The sequence below is a fragment of the Cebus imitator genome, unplaced genomic scaffold (genome assembly GCF_001604975.1).
Source record: "Cebus imitator isolate Cc_AM_T3 unplaced genomic scaffold, Cebus_imitator-1.0 Scaffold10, whole genome shotgun sequence".
Classification (NCBI taxonomy): Eukaryota; Metazoa; Chordata; class Mammalia; order Primates; family Cebidae; genus Cebus; species Cebus imitator.
The window spans coordinates 4,809,403-4,824,570 of NW_016107325.1; the positions used below are offsets into that span (position 1 = coordinate 4,809,403).

At 36.7% G+C, this 15,168-nt stretch overlaps 1 protein-coding gene and 1 pseudogene across 7 annotated transcripts in view; both read right to left on the minus strand.

Annotated features, from left to right (window-relative positions):
* The window catches only part of RBMS1 (RNA binding motif single stranded interacting protein 1), a 213,955-nt gene that overhangs the window by 189,541 nt on the left and 9,246 nt on the right, over positions 1-15,168 (minus strand). The window lies entirely within an intron of this gene.
* Positions 123-3,272, minus strand: LOC108317364 (annotated as a pseudogene). Its single transcript, XR_001830713.2, has 2 exons — positions 947-3,272; positions 123-846 (listed from the first exon to the last, which is right to left on the minus strand). The product of XR_001830713.2 is annotated as an ADP-sugar pyrophosphatase-like (transcript).

The following is a 15,168-nucleotide window of genomic DNA, read 5'->3' on the forward strand; positions in this document are numbered from 1 at the left end:
GACATATCATAGGTACCCTCTCAAATTCCACATGGTCTGGCTCATGTTTACACATTAAATCATTCTTTCATGGCATTTGCAATCTCTTTTCTGAGTTGAACCTCATTTTTTTTTTTTTTTGCATTCTGTGCTGCTTTTATTTTATGAAAAAGCTAATTTCAAATCTACATTAAGCTAAGTTGAAGACAAAGTCTTAGTGAAGAAGGCCTGGTGGTCTCGTTTACAAAAGTGGCCAGCGTCATCTTTGGTCTTAAAATTTCAGGAACGGCACTTCAAATGGCTTTGCATTTGCATGTTTCAGCGCTAGAGCGTAGGAATAGCCTCTAGCATCCACTGTAACATGTTCTTCAGCTTCCAGAGCATCAAGTCTCTGCAGTAGATCATTCCTGGGTAAAGAAATGACTTCCACAAATTCTGCATCCCCTGGCTTTGGCTTGGGCCTTAGGTTTTCGGCATCATCTCCGTTAATGGTTACTGTCACAATGTGTGTGGTACACTTCGTCAAGCCTGGGTCCATACAGACAGCTGGAGAACATTCGGCAACATCCCCTTTGTAGCCAGTTTCTTCCTCAAGCTCCCGAAGAGCAGCTGCTTCTGGGGTTTCACCATCATCTATGAGACCTGCAGGGAACTCTATGCAGTAGCCGCCATGGGTGGTCAGAACTGTTTCACCAAAACGATACACTCGTAATGAAGTGTTCTCTGTAGCACCGGGATGACCGCTACACCATCAGCACTCTGTTCTTTCCTGGTCGTACGTTTCACTGATTCCCAAGTTCTAGTTTTACCAGTAGGGTCCATGTATGTTGTTTTTTCAAGCTTGACCCATTCTCCTTCTGAAATTAACTATGGCACTATACTGAACTGAGGGGAAAGCTTCACTGCGTGCGTAAAGCAGTAGCCTCTTTCCTCCTATCCTACCTTTCACTTCTTGCCAGCAGCAAACTAATCATTTTCAGCAGATGTCCTCTGAAATAATATGCTGTCTGCCATTCTGAGAAGGCTCTGCTGGTTCTTGGCTCTCCATTTTCAAACTAGTCTTTACCGCCCTCGGGTGAGAAGTTCACCTCCAAGGTGTAGGGGTGAAGAAGGGAAGAGGACGAAAGAACTTGCTGGAGGCAGCAGTGTCAGCAGATGCCGGTGCCACGGCTCCAGACACTGGCGCCTCTCGTGGTCCTAAAAAGATAGGCATCAACCTCATTTTTCACCTTAACTCAAACCAGAATCCTGTCTTCTTTGCCAGAGATGCAGGACAGGACCCAGAACTTCTCACCTGGGGCTGTTTCTCATCTCTTTGGTTCTTGTTACCATCCAGCCCTGACTCCAGGCTTCCCTGGACTCTGCCCACACAAGGTGTTTGCAACTCGGGGCTCCAGGGCCTTGAGAGCTTCCAGTCATTCTCTAAACGTGTTATTTCTCTAGTGGGTTCTAGTTTCTTCTCACAGTTGGCTAACACTGGCAGAATCACTATCCAAAACTTTCCAGCTTTTTGTTACCCACCTCTCCACAGACCTTTTTCTTCAGGGAGTCGCTCACTACCCTCTGCATTTCTATCCAGACCTCTGTTTCCTCTCAGGACTTTATTGGTATCGTGTAACTAACTCTTACACAAGCGTATCAACTCAGAAATTATTCTGGGGAAGAACCCAAAGAATTGTCATGAGATAACACATGGAATTACAGGGCAGACTCATTCTGGAATACAGATTTCAAAAAAACTAAATTAAAGGAGATGAAAACTTGACCTCATAGTGAACAGAAAGAACAATGAAAATCGGGGGGGGGAGGTTAGAAATTTCTGGGAGGAGGAATGCTAAAGAAGATTCTTAATAAAAGATGCTTGGCCTGCACTGGCAACATCTGAAGCCTAATGCTGATAACTAGGATTTCACTGAGTATGGTACTCCAGAACCAAGACAGTAAAACTGCACAGACACATTTTTAAACTCATGAGGCTGTTGTGCGGGTGTACATGTAAAAGAAAAACAAATGCAAGCTGATGTTATGCTTGGAATAGCTCCACATCACACACTCCCCAAATATTATTCTGTACACCCAATTTATTTTTACTTCCTAGCATATGTTAATTATCTGTATTACAGAGGTTTTTGATTGTCAGTATAAAACAATGACATTATTTCCCACAGTGCATAGGTATTTTCCTGATTATATGAAATAGTAAAATACTTACAAATTAAATTTATTATATTTATCAACCACATCAATTTGTTGTCCTCTTCCTTTTTCTATTACTTACTCTGACAGAAAATACGTTCATACTTAACTGTGTTTTATATTTTAACAATAATGACTTGCATACATATAAATTTTCTAGAACAATGCCCATCACATGGTAAATATTTAATAAATGTTACCTGTAATCATTATCATTACCATCATTGTTATTGCTGTTAATAACAATGATCCTTGTTATATTGAATTCTAATTATAACATAGTCTATACCTGCCAGGAAATTCCTACAGCTGTGCAGGATGGATTTTGCCTCATCCACAGAACTTTTTTTTATCTTTCCTGGACAGAAGTTAGGTCTATTTCTCTAGTTTTTCTGTAGATCTCTCTCCTGATACCACCTATGGCCCACATCTTAGATTGTTAATATCTATTTACTATATTATATTTCCTCTATCGGATTGTACTGTACTCTCTCTCAGAGTGGGAGTATGTTCAACCTATGAATCCCCCATATGCCTAGTTAAGAATATCTGTGCAATGAATGTCATTATGTGAGAAAATGTAACAGGAAACCAACATGATGTAATTCTTGCATTCAGTCCCAAGAATGGTCTCTCTCGGACTCATGTCTTTTTATTTCAACATTTTTATACAGCATTGGAAAGCAACCATCCATAATGAAAGCTCCACATCTGCATATAACATCCTACCCTTTCATTGCACTGACATACTGAACTGATGGGGATAAGCTTTTGGAAAAGTGGGTCAGAAAAGTGACAGATGCTTTTCAATGTCCCTAGGTAAGACTTGGCCCACTAAACCATCAGTTCTAACTGGAACCATTTGGGAGCCATTTTGGACAGTTCCTGAAAGGTCGGAGTCCAATATGAACCATAACTCAAAAAGGCAATGAATGCTGGGCAGGGAAATAAAAGTTATTTATTGGAAATAAAACTGAAAACATAATGCTTCTATGTACAGAATTCAGGGGCATGTAAATTGGTCACTCAAGCAGGTTGTAATGATCGCCCTAAGAAAACAACGAAATGGCAAACTACTAAAATGATTCAAGGAATACAGACATTTCTATGTAAGTATACTTATTAAAACTAGGAGTCTGTAATCTGGAAAAATAATTAATTTAAAGGAGATATTTTTAAGTTTATAAAGTCAAAACTAAATTTATTCATCAACTTATTGAAAAATTAGGAGCCGGGCGCGGTGGCCCAAGCCTGTAATCCCAGCATTTTGGGAGGCCGAGGCGGGTGGATCACAAGGTCAAGAGATCGAGACCATCCTGGTCAACATGGTGAAACCCCGTCTCTACTAAAAATACAAAAAATTAGCTGGGCATGGTGGCGCGTGCCTGTAATCCCAGCTACTCAGGAGGCTGAGGCAGGAGAATTGCCTGAACCCAGGAGGCGGAGGTTGCGGTGAGCCGAGATCGCGCCATTGCACTCCAGCCTGGGTAAGAAGAGGAAGACTCCGTCTAAAAAAAAAAAAAAAGAAAAAGAAAAATTAGGAATAGAGGGAAAAGTTTGAAATACCTATTTCGGGAGAGAGAGAAGCCAGTACCACTTCACAAATATGTGTGAATCACATTGCTGGGTTGTTCAAGGAATATTTGGAGGAACTGGTTGATCTCTCACAACTCACAACTTGTACTCCAAAAACATCCTCCCTCATTTCCAAAAGTAGAGACAAAACCATGTTTGGAAAATCCTTTGGTCTAACTCAAACATAACCTTTCATCCATTATAATTATAAGTAGAGCCCCACCAGGTATTACAAGAAGTGAGAAGGATTTATACTATGAGAGAAAGTGAAGGACAAAAAGTTGTCTATTTTGAGGGCTCTAAACTACAAGTTTCAGGCCAGGGTTAGAGGGAGGCAAACATTTCATTTCTTACTGAAAAATTACATTTTAGGACATGTTTTGATATTCTGAGGTACTCTAGCACTTGATCATTCAAGTATGTAAATCTTCCATTTATCAGGCTAACAGTCTTTTATTTATGTTTTTGCTAAATAACAGGTAAATTTGTATGAAGCAGTTAAATCCTCTCTAGAAACATGCTTAACAAATTCCTAAATTTCAGACAACAGACTAGAAAAGAGAAGCAAAAACAGCTGGCATCACTGGCTTCAGTGACCTAAATTGAGCTCAAATCTTCCTCCCCGTTTTGAGTCAGGCATTTTTGTGTCAGTTGACATAATTATATTTTATTTTGGTATCAATGTAAACTATTTCTCAGAATTATAAAGCCAAGCCTTTCTGGGAAACAGGCAGAGAAAGAAAACTTCAGGGAAAACCCTATACCTAGATTAAAAATCTATATATTTGTATTTCTGAGTGATAGAACTATAAATAAATTTCTTAAATATTTCTATTTTCCTTAAGAAAAAAATTGCTTCAGTTGTGTGTCATTCCCTCTTACTGTCTATCAACAACAAAGGATGTAACTTTCTGGCTGAGCTATAACTATGAAGTTAGCCTAACTGTCTCTAATAAAATATGATGCGAACTTAAAAGTTAGCTTGTGTTTTGTTTCGTTTTAATCAATAATATTGTTGCCTCTTTGCATGTGCTATTTTTTGAAAATGTCTGAAAGAAGAAATCAGGATGTGCATTTTGTATTAATTTCTAGTGTTATTTTCAAACAAATGAAAATCACTTTGTAATTAATTTAAATACAATCTCTCTGTTTATACAAGCTTATATAAAAGTCCAAATAAGGTGAGTGTTCAAGCTCAGTTGCAAACAATAAAAGTACTGCATTCTTAGACAGTCAAAGAAATGATTCTCATTCAGTGATCCTTTTATTATTGCTATCTTTAGTTTCCATGGGGGTTTATGTGAATAAAATAAAATAAAATCCCGCATGTACTCAGATAGAATTACAAATGAATGTTCTCTATTCCTGTTTATGTTAAGAGTTCCAAGCATGATTATCATGAGTACACATAATGGTGCTCTTTTAGCAGTGCTGACATAAAAGGGCCGCTCAACTATGTTGTTTAATTGTATGTATTCCAATGCTAGGCAACTCTCCAAACCTCATTGTAAACATTGTATAAGGTCTGTGAGTTCGACAAAATAATGGAGTTCAGGCTTTTACAGTTAATGCTAAGTGACAGTTGACTTCTCTTTAGGATTGTATATATTGTTTGCCTTGATTAGTGCAGATTGCTCTGTCACGTAAAACAAGCTGGCATTTGGAAACTCAGCCTAATGTTACGCTCTAAGGGTGTCACTTTTTCCCCATGCACACTAACTTGGTGCAGTGCTCTGTTTCCAGGTCTATAGAAAAAAGTAATCTATTACAGATTCTCGTGTTAAGGCTAGAAATAAAATAGAATAGGAATATTCAATCAACTGCTGTATTGAACATGTATTAAGTACGTGGGTATTACACAGCAACAGAGAGATTTTGTTAATTTCATGGAATTCATCATTTAAAAGTATTTTTAGGCAAAATTCATGTTTTTGTATAGTCTTGAAGTAGACCCTAATTTCTGTGCTATGATTAAGGAGGAAGGAAAGGCAGAGAAACATAGCATAAAAGGTAGTACATTCCTACCCTTGAGTTTTATAAGAATGAGGCTCATTTACTGTTCAAAGGACATTGTTTATACATTCCAGACTTCCATCTTATAATTGCTCCAGGATTTGTAAAAAGGAAATCTCAGCAGGGCAGCAGAATTTATTCAAAGCAATAGCTGCACATAATTGGTATAAAATACCAGAACAGTCTGCTCTGAAAACTCTTTTTCTCAGCAACGCAGATTTCCACCCCCTCAACTCTCTTTCCATATGCAAATAAAGTTTGACTACTTCTCCTCTATTACTTGAGTCTTTTCTTCCTCTACTGAGATAATCTATTTTTTAAAGGTCCTATAAATATTTTCAATACCATTTATGTGAAAAACTTTGTTGATGCCCATTTGGTTGTATTAGTGTTTACCTGGTTACTATGACAACAGGTAAAAAGAACCCATGTTGTAGAGGAAAGCTGGTTTTATCTTTATATTTTTATAAAACATTATGAGTTAATTATGTGTTTTATAATACATAAAAGTTAAAAATTTCACTGCTGTGTTATTACCATCTCAGAACTTAATTAAATGAACAAAAGAACATAAGCTTGAGTCTGGATATTATTATTCAAATTTGAAAAATACATTAAAGAAAGGTGAGTCACAAACTGTGGCATATCCCATACATTACAACCATGAGTCTAGAGTGTTAGCTGGACTTCTGACAAAATTCCTTCAGAGGTTAAAAAAAGAAGCAAAATAACAACATCTTCCTGTTTAAAGTGACATGTTCATTCTGTAAGTTATTTCCAACAAATTCTTTCTCGTGTATGTTGAGGAACAAGCTTACAATAGCTTTGCTAATTTAATACCACTTTAAAATGCCATTTGATAGGATTTTGGCAGATGTTTCTTTACTGATATGAATGCAAGCTCATGGGATTTTACTGTTGTTCTTTTTGGAAGAGAAAAAAAAATTTCCATGAAACTAGAAACACCACCTCTTAATAGAAAGGATTAAAACACATTCTTCAGTGGTGATGGTTGCCTATGTACTTAGTGCCTCTGAATTGTACACATAAAAAATGGTTAAAATGACAAATTTAACATTATTTACCACAATATACAAAACAAAAACTTCCTGAGTATGTACAGGAAGAGCCGTTTTAAATATTTGTCATAATTAAATTTAGAGCTCATTCCTTTTAAAATGCAAAATCTCACATGTAATTCTTATGTCTTATTAAAGACAGATCAAATAAAGCATAATGTGGAAAATGTGGACACAAAGTAGGCTTGAGTTGTATAAGAATAATCAGAAAACAAACATCCACAGAGTTAATGCCCCGCAAAGTATTTTCAGTTGCATGGCAGGTAATATGTTGTATTTATGATGTGAAAATGTTTCACATCCTTATTGAATAATTACGAAATTCAAGTGATTGTTTTTTTCAGGTTGTTGACAATGCAGATTTCTGAAGACAGGCTAAAAAATTCCACTAGTAACTAATTTTCTTAGAAAGTTTCCACTATTGATTAGCCATAGATCTGTAAAAATGCTGTGGTAGGCACTCACTAAATACTGCGTATCTAATTCATTTGAGTAATAATAGCAGATTTTTAAGAAGGCAATGGGTAGCTCTGTTAACTAAAAGAAATGAAACTATCCATTAAGAAAAGTGATTTGGGCCATTTGGAAGTAGAGAGCAGCCTTCATGGGAAAAAAAAATAATTAAAAAAAAAAAAAAGACAGAAAAGTGATTTGGCAGGAGAAGAAAAGAAAAATAAACGATCAGCCATTCCTTTATTCAACAAAATTTACTGATTCCCTAACTTCATTCGCCTCTCTACCTTCTCCCCTCTATTCCGTGCCCTGAGGGCCGACCACTTGCCCTGCCATCACTGAGATCCTCCTCTCTCTGGCTTCCTGTTGGTTCCAATTGAAGGCACTGGCAGATCTAAGGGTAGGAGGAAAGTGAGAGATATCTGGTCAACATGGGCTTGGTCCTTGGCTGAAGGTCATTACCTCACTCAGGGAGCCCCCTGCACTGGGCTCCCCCTCCAGGTTCTGGTAACTGCTCCCAACCTTTGCTCTTTCAGACTTTGACTAGTAAAAGCACTCATCTTTTGTTGGCCTCAGAACATATCATTGTCTCTTTTTGGTTTCCCTAAGACCTGCCAACACATTTGTAAATGTTCGTTAAATACCAAGTTTGAGTATGTATGTCATGCACTTCCTATCAGAATCCTAACTAATATAATCACATATTCTTGTCAGACACAGTTCTAGGTCCTTAGAAATCTTCAGCTAATCCTAAGAAATATCATTTTTAGGTATGTAGCCATTTATTTTGCTTTTTAAAACTTAATTGCTTTTCAATTAATAATGCTCCATCCATACGTTATTTTTAAAATTACATTAATAGAGTAAAATGGGCCTCCCCCCCAAATTTCTTTTTTTTTTTTTGAGAAGGGGTCTCACTGCATCACCCAGGCTAGAGTATAGTTGCGTGATCTTGGCTCACTGCAACCTTCGCCTCCCACGCTCAATCAATCCTCCCACCTCAGCCTCAAGTGTAGCTGGGACTACAGGCACAAGTGATCACATCCAGTTAATTTTTGTATTTTTTGTAGAGATGGGGTTTTGCCATGTTGCACAAGCTGATCTTAAACTCCTGGGCTCAAGCAATCCACCCACCTCAGCCTCCCAAAGTGCTGGGATTACAGGCATGAGCCACCACATCTGTCCCCACCCCCCTTTTCTATACACATTATATTCTTTATATTTAACTTAAGATAGTCATTTAATATTTGGTTTGTGTTTTATGAAGTGTTTATGTGACGACGACAAATACATTAGTAATAATCACCTTTGGAGACACTATGACCCAAGTCTCATAGTAAAGTTTGAGACTGAGAACATTACTTAGGTAATTTGGGCTAAAAGCTCATTTTTATCCTAATCACGTATGTATTTGAATCAGAAGCATTTCATCACTAAAGAATTCTGTCTGTGAGTCATATTCCTCTTTATCATGTTGGTAAACAAAAGACATGGTTTCAATTCAATAAACACAAAGTACCTACTATGTTCAAAACATTGTAATAGGCACATGAAGAAAATATACTTGTTGTCTTTAAGGATCTTACATTCTTGTGAAAGGAAGCCCGCTTGTACACAAATTATTGTTTATAAAGTGCAATATAAAACTATTTCTAAATATACATGTAACCTCATGCTATGCCTTTTCTTTCTTGACATTTTCTGACTTTCTCAGTCTTTTTCCCCAGCATTAAATGTAAATGTATTATACAGTATAGTCTAATTAAAATGTCTAGTGAAAGTTAAAATATAAGAAGAAACAGAAAAATCAAATTAGTAAGCAGTCTCCATTTTTTAAGCATCCAAAGAATGAAACTTTACAGGCTGCCTAAGAGTGAGCAAATAGCCAACACAGAATTGCAGATATCTATTAGGGCGTGGTGGCGCATGCCTGTGGTTTCAGCTACTTCAGAGGCTGAGACAGGAGGATCACTTGAGTCCAAGAGGCTGAGGTTGCAATGAACCATGTTTGCACCATTGCATTCCAGCCTGGGTGACAGAGCAAGACTTTGTCTCAAAAACAAAACAAAACAAAACAAAAATTAACTAAAAGAATTTTATATACTTGCTTCAGTTTGCCTGCATTTTTTTTCCTAAGGGACAGAGTCTCACTCTGTCACCCAGGCAGCAGTGCAGTGGCATAAACCTAGCTCACTAGCCTCAAACTCCTGGATTCAATGGATCCTCCTGCCTTAGCTGCCAAGTAGCTGTGACTACAGGTGTATGCCACCACATCTGGCTATTTGCATGCAGATTCTTAGAAAATGTGGGTGAACTGTGCTCAAAAGTTTCTTAATATGTTAAGAAAGTTAGGTACTAAAACCAGGACATTTTATTGTAGGAAATAAACTTGTATCAAAAAGAAAATTCTCTGAATTTCCAGAGATAATAATTCCTCATCTGATTATTTGACTCCTTTTAAGACTTTATATCTCTCCAATTAAATACATACATTTTAACTCAGACAAATAATGCACATGACTTTTAAGGTATTCATCATGTCCATCTTTCACATGGCACACAGCCAGTCATGACATTTTCAGCTGGTGGACCTAATGAGTATATGATCCAAACAGCTCAAGGGAAAAGCTGTGCCCAAAGGCACAATGGGCTTGTTGATGCCACCTACTGTGCATTTTGTTTTTCCAAGGTTACCACATAATTGACTAAAACAGAGCTCCTGAAGCCTAATTGTATGATGATTCTTGAAGGCTGCCCACCTGCCAAGTGTGTTCAGATAGCTCAGGGGGAAAAAAAAACAGACACCAGTGTGGAGTGCTTGGTATTAGGAAGGTGGGTCCCGTCAGAGTGGTGCATGAAAGGGTTGGCTTCAACAGAGAGAGGTGGTGTTTAATCAGAGCCTCACTGGGTTGCTGTTGTTGACCAAACTAATTACAAGAAGTGATGGCAGGATAGAGAAAGTTTAGCAAGAATGGAGTAGTTTGAGTCCATCCGGCTGATCTGGGAAAATTCCAGGCATGCTGAAAAAGTGAAGAGGGTTTTGGCCCCACAGCCATAACAACAAAAATTTTTAGGAATGTGGTAAATAAAGACTTCAGATGTACAACAAGGCCATCAAAAGGCCAGGAGCCTTAGAGTGTGAGCAGGGTGCGGCTATGGGCTACCCAGCTAATCTACAGCAAGTTAGACAGATAGGAGTAAGGCAGAATCAGCTCTGGACGCTGTATTTTCAAACCAAGAGAAGCAGCTATCTAGATGTAGAAAGCACAAAAGTCTGCCTGGACATGACTGCCGGTTGACCTCAGACAGAGAGACCAGTACTAATTCCTGTTCAGACACCAGCTGGTGCCACTGGCCCCATTCACATCCCATCCAACCTGTGACCAGTTTCCTGGAGTGATGCTGAAGCTCCTGTGTGGTCTCCCTTCCCCCTTTTTCTGCTGCAGGCCATGGATTGACCAGTCCTGTGAGGTTAAACCCAGACCCTTCCCAGCTCTGGCCCTTCTGCCACTTCCCCCTGCCTCCCTAGAGCTCTACTTCTGTCTGTACACTCTGGGTAGCCTTCCTCATCTGTAAAATGAAGGGCTTAGACTAGATAATTTTAAAGTTCCTTCCCATTCTAACATTCTATGATTCTTGGATGTTACAAATTCCCAGAATCATAAAATTTAGAGTTGAAGGAACTTCAGAAGTCATCTATTCAACCTCCTACTCAACCTAGGCTAACCTAGCCAGAACTAATAAGCTTTGAAGTTTCTATGTAGTTGTTGTTGGCTGGCTGAATATGGCAATAATCAAAGCTTAAAACTTTCAATATAAAGCATGAAAAATATACGTATATACATAAGATTTTTGGAACACTTAAGAAAAGGTTTGAAGGAACCGAAGCCCACAAAGCAGCATGTTTTATTGCTTAGAAGTTAGTATTAAGCAGTAATTCCCAATCTTTGCTTTCACAATATCAGGGGCATATTAAAAAAATCAGGAGAGATTTCAGAAAATCCTCCAAACAAAACTAATTTTCAATTTATTATTATGTTTATAAATATATAAGGCAGGGTGATGGGGTGTCACAACAACATCAAATAAACAAAGCCATCAAATAAACAAAGAGAATAAAGAGTATAAAGGGGAAACACGGTTATATTTTGATATGCATTCAAGAAAAATCAAAAAGAATGTCATCTGTTCTTAAAGGGTAAGTTTCAGTGGCAAGCTCCTTTTCAAAATTAATTTTGATCTCTGATAATAAACATTCTCCCTTCAAAAGAATTATTTTCTTCATGGAATCTATGCTAACTACCATAATACAGATCTTGAAGAAATCATTGGATGTATTTAAGAAACAAGTACTTAAAACAATAATAACTTTTCATTGTGTTTTATTATTAACTACTTAAAAGAGGTAAATTCACAAATAAATAAGAGATATACCAAAAAAAAAAAAAAGAGAGAGAGAGACAGAGAGATGCAATCTTTAAAGTCTGCAAGACTCATTAGTATAATATATCAATTCTCCCCAAATTAATGTATAGATTTAGCATCATTCCAATAAAAATTCTAGCAGATTTATTTTTACAGAAATTGAAAAGCCAATAATAAAATTTATAAGGAAATACAAAGAACTTAGAAAAGGTAAGACCACTTTGGAGAGTACGCACTTACTATATTGTGACAGTAATTAGTATTGGCACACAGATACATATGAAACAGAGCAAGAATCTATTGGGGAGGCCAAGGTGACAGATCACTTAAAGCCAGAAGTTCGAGACCAGCCTGGCCAATATAGCGAAACCTCATCTCTACTAAAAATACAAAAAATTAGCCATGCGTGGCAGTGAACACCTGTAATCCCAGCTACTGGAGAGACTGTGGCATGAGACTTGCTTGAACCTGGGAGGCAGAGGTTGCAGTGAGCCTAGGTCACACCACTGCACTCCAGCATGGGTAGCAGAGTAAGATCAAATTGAAGAAAAAAAAAAAGAAAGCAAGAGTCCAGAAAAAGAACCACACAAACATGGTCACCTGGTTTACAACAAAGGCATCAGTGAAATTCAAAGGAGGAAAATGTCTTTTCAATAAATGGGACTGGATCAATAACATATTCATACTGGGGCTGTAGGGGTGGGGGTGGGGTGGAACAAATCTTGATGCTATCCACACCAAACACAAATATTAATTGGAAATTGATTGCAGACCTAAATGTGAAAGGTAAAATATAGCTTCTAGTAGGAAATGTAAAAAAAAAAAAAAAAAAAAAAAAAAAAATAAAAAAAAAAAAAAAAAAAAAAAAAAAAAAAAAAATCTTCACAATCTTAAAGTAAGCAAAGATTTTTTAAACAGACAAGAAAAGCAATTATCATAAAATACTGATAAATTTTACTTCATTAAAATTAAGAACTTCTATTTATTGAAACTATCAATCAAACAGTAAAACAGAAAACTGAAAATTAGGAGAAGATATTTTCATACATATGTCTGATGAAGGATTGTATCCAAAATATATTTTAAACCATACAAAGCAATAAAAAAGACAACCCAATTTAAAAAGTGAACAATAAGTTGAATTGCATGATATGGAAATCACATCCCAATAAAGTTGTTATTTAAAAAAAAATCAAAAAATTTGCAAAAGACTTGTCAAAAGAGGATATTTAATTGGCCAATGAATGTATTTTTAAAAGTGCTCAACATCATTAATCAGCAGGAAAATGCAAATTAAAATCACAACAAGATACCCACTTACCAGAAGGGCTACAATTGAAAGACTGACAATATCAAGTTTTAGTGAGGATGTAGAGCAATTAGACTTCTCATGCTTTGCTGGCAGGAGAAAACTGGTAGTATCTACCCAAGCTGAACACACACATACCCCATAACCTAAAAATTCCTCTCTTAGGAGTAAGTACATATGTTGGAAGCACGATATGAACAAGACAATTACTGTAATTTTATTGAAAATAGTCTAAAATTGAAATCATCCAAGTGCCCATTAATAACAGAATGGATAAATGGTGATACAATATATTCTGTGATGTAATACACATAGCATTATAAAAAAGAACCAACTGCACACATAACAACATCAATGAATCAAACCAAAACAATAATGAGCTAAGGAAGCCAGACAGAAAAGGATACATAAAATATGATTTCATCTTTATGATGTACATGAATGGATATAACCAACAAACAAAGATAGAAGTCACACTAGTAGTTACCTTTAGTGGGTACAAATGAGGATGCTTTCTGGTTCTGGAAATGTTTTATCATCGCCTGAGTGGTTATTACATGAGTATATCAACCTATAGATTTAAAATTTGTGTACTATATAAATTTTAAATAAACAAAAATATCCCGCTGTGCTTTATGATGATGCCCACTATGTTTTAATTACCTATCATACCTTCCAGGGCCTGATATCATGCCTGCACAGTAAGTATTTATTGCATTTAATTAAACTGGCCAGGTAGTTCCACCTATATCATCTTAACTAGATGATTTTTAGAGTAGCGTGATTCCGATTTGCTAATCAAAGTACTATAGCTGTGCACTTCCTGAAGACTCTTTTAAAATTCCCAGTCCATTCATTTATATTTAAAATATCTGGCTTCTTTTTCCCCCAAAAGAGGGAGATATGATTTGTGTGCTGAAAAACAAACAAAAATGACCCATTTGCAGGATTTAACAAGATTCAAATCAAAGAGGCAAAGGAAAAGGAAACAAAGAAAGGTGCTCTTGCGGCGCCCTAGAAAGCAGATGTTCATTAGGGCTCAGACACAGATTACTATCACAATGTACTTATCTCAACATGCTATCGTCAGACCACACAGTCAAATCAAATTTTGAAGGCTCAAAGGATGTGCACTGAAGAACATCCTGTACTGCCGAAACATGAATTTGAATTTTGTGACAGAGACAGAGAGGTAGAAAAGAACACCAGATATCACCCACTGTCACTTTAAATCCTATTTGTAGGTTAAAAAATAATCTCCTCTAAAAAAAAAAAAAGCAAACAAAATCAAGGTTAAACATTTCTGCAACTAAACTTAAAGTCTGAGAAACTATTACCAAATTAGAAATACCTTTTTTAGGTTTTTGCCAATTAAAAAAAAACACAACTTTTTTGTGATTATTTTAATAGTATTCAAAAGTAGAAAAAATGATTATATGTAATTTTAAATTTTAGTATGGGTTAAGAAAAATAGCTTGCTATTTGACTTTGTCATATTTAAGTTTCAATCTCATTAGGAGTATACATTTATCATAAAAATACTTTCTATTATGCTAATTATGTACTTTTGTTCAAAGTATTACCTCATGTCTATGATTCCATAACACACTTATACATTACGAAATAAAAACTTTATTTAAAATTTCCATATAAAACTGGATAAGGAATCAGAAGAGAAAACCCAATTCAAAGGGGCAATTGTTGTTAGTAAACTCTTAATCATAATTGATAGCATTAAGAGGTAGCAAAGATTTTTTAGCCAAATTATGTCAGACACACTTGGTTCCTGATTCCGGCAGATCAAGTGGGAGTAGCTTATAAGATGGTCACCCTGGTGCATCTACCACTAGCACACACACCTGTTAGTGGTCAGAAGTCGGTCCAGAGTGGCTTAACTCTAAGAGTACAGGAAGAAAATTGGAGGGCAGGAGTGGGGGAGAAGAGAGAAAGGAAACACACTTTGGAATTGTTCAAACCCTTGATGGATAGGGGTATGGACTTCACTCCCTCCAAGCCCACTCTGCAGGACATTGGCTTTTGTGCAGCTCTTCACCACAGAATCTGCTGAGCTACAACCCAGAAAAAAAAAAGAAGGGATTTCTGGTCTGCTCTGATTCATCCTTTTTTTTTTTTTTTTTT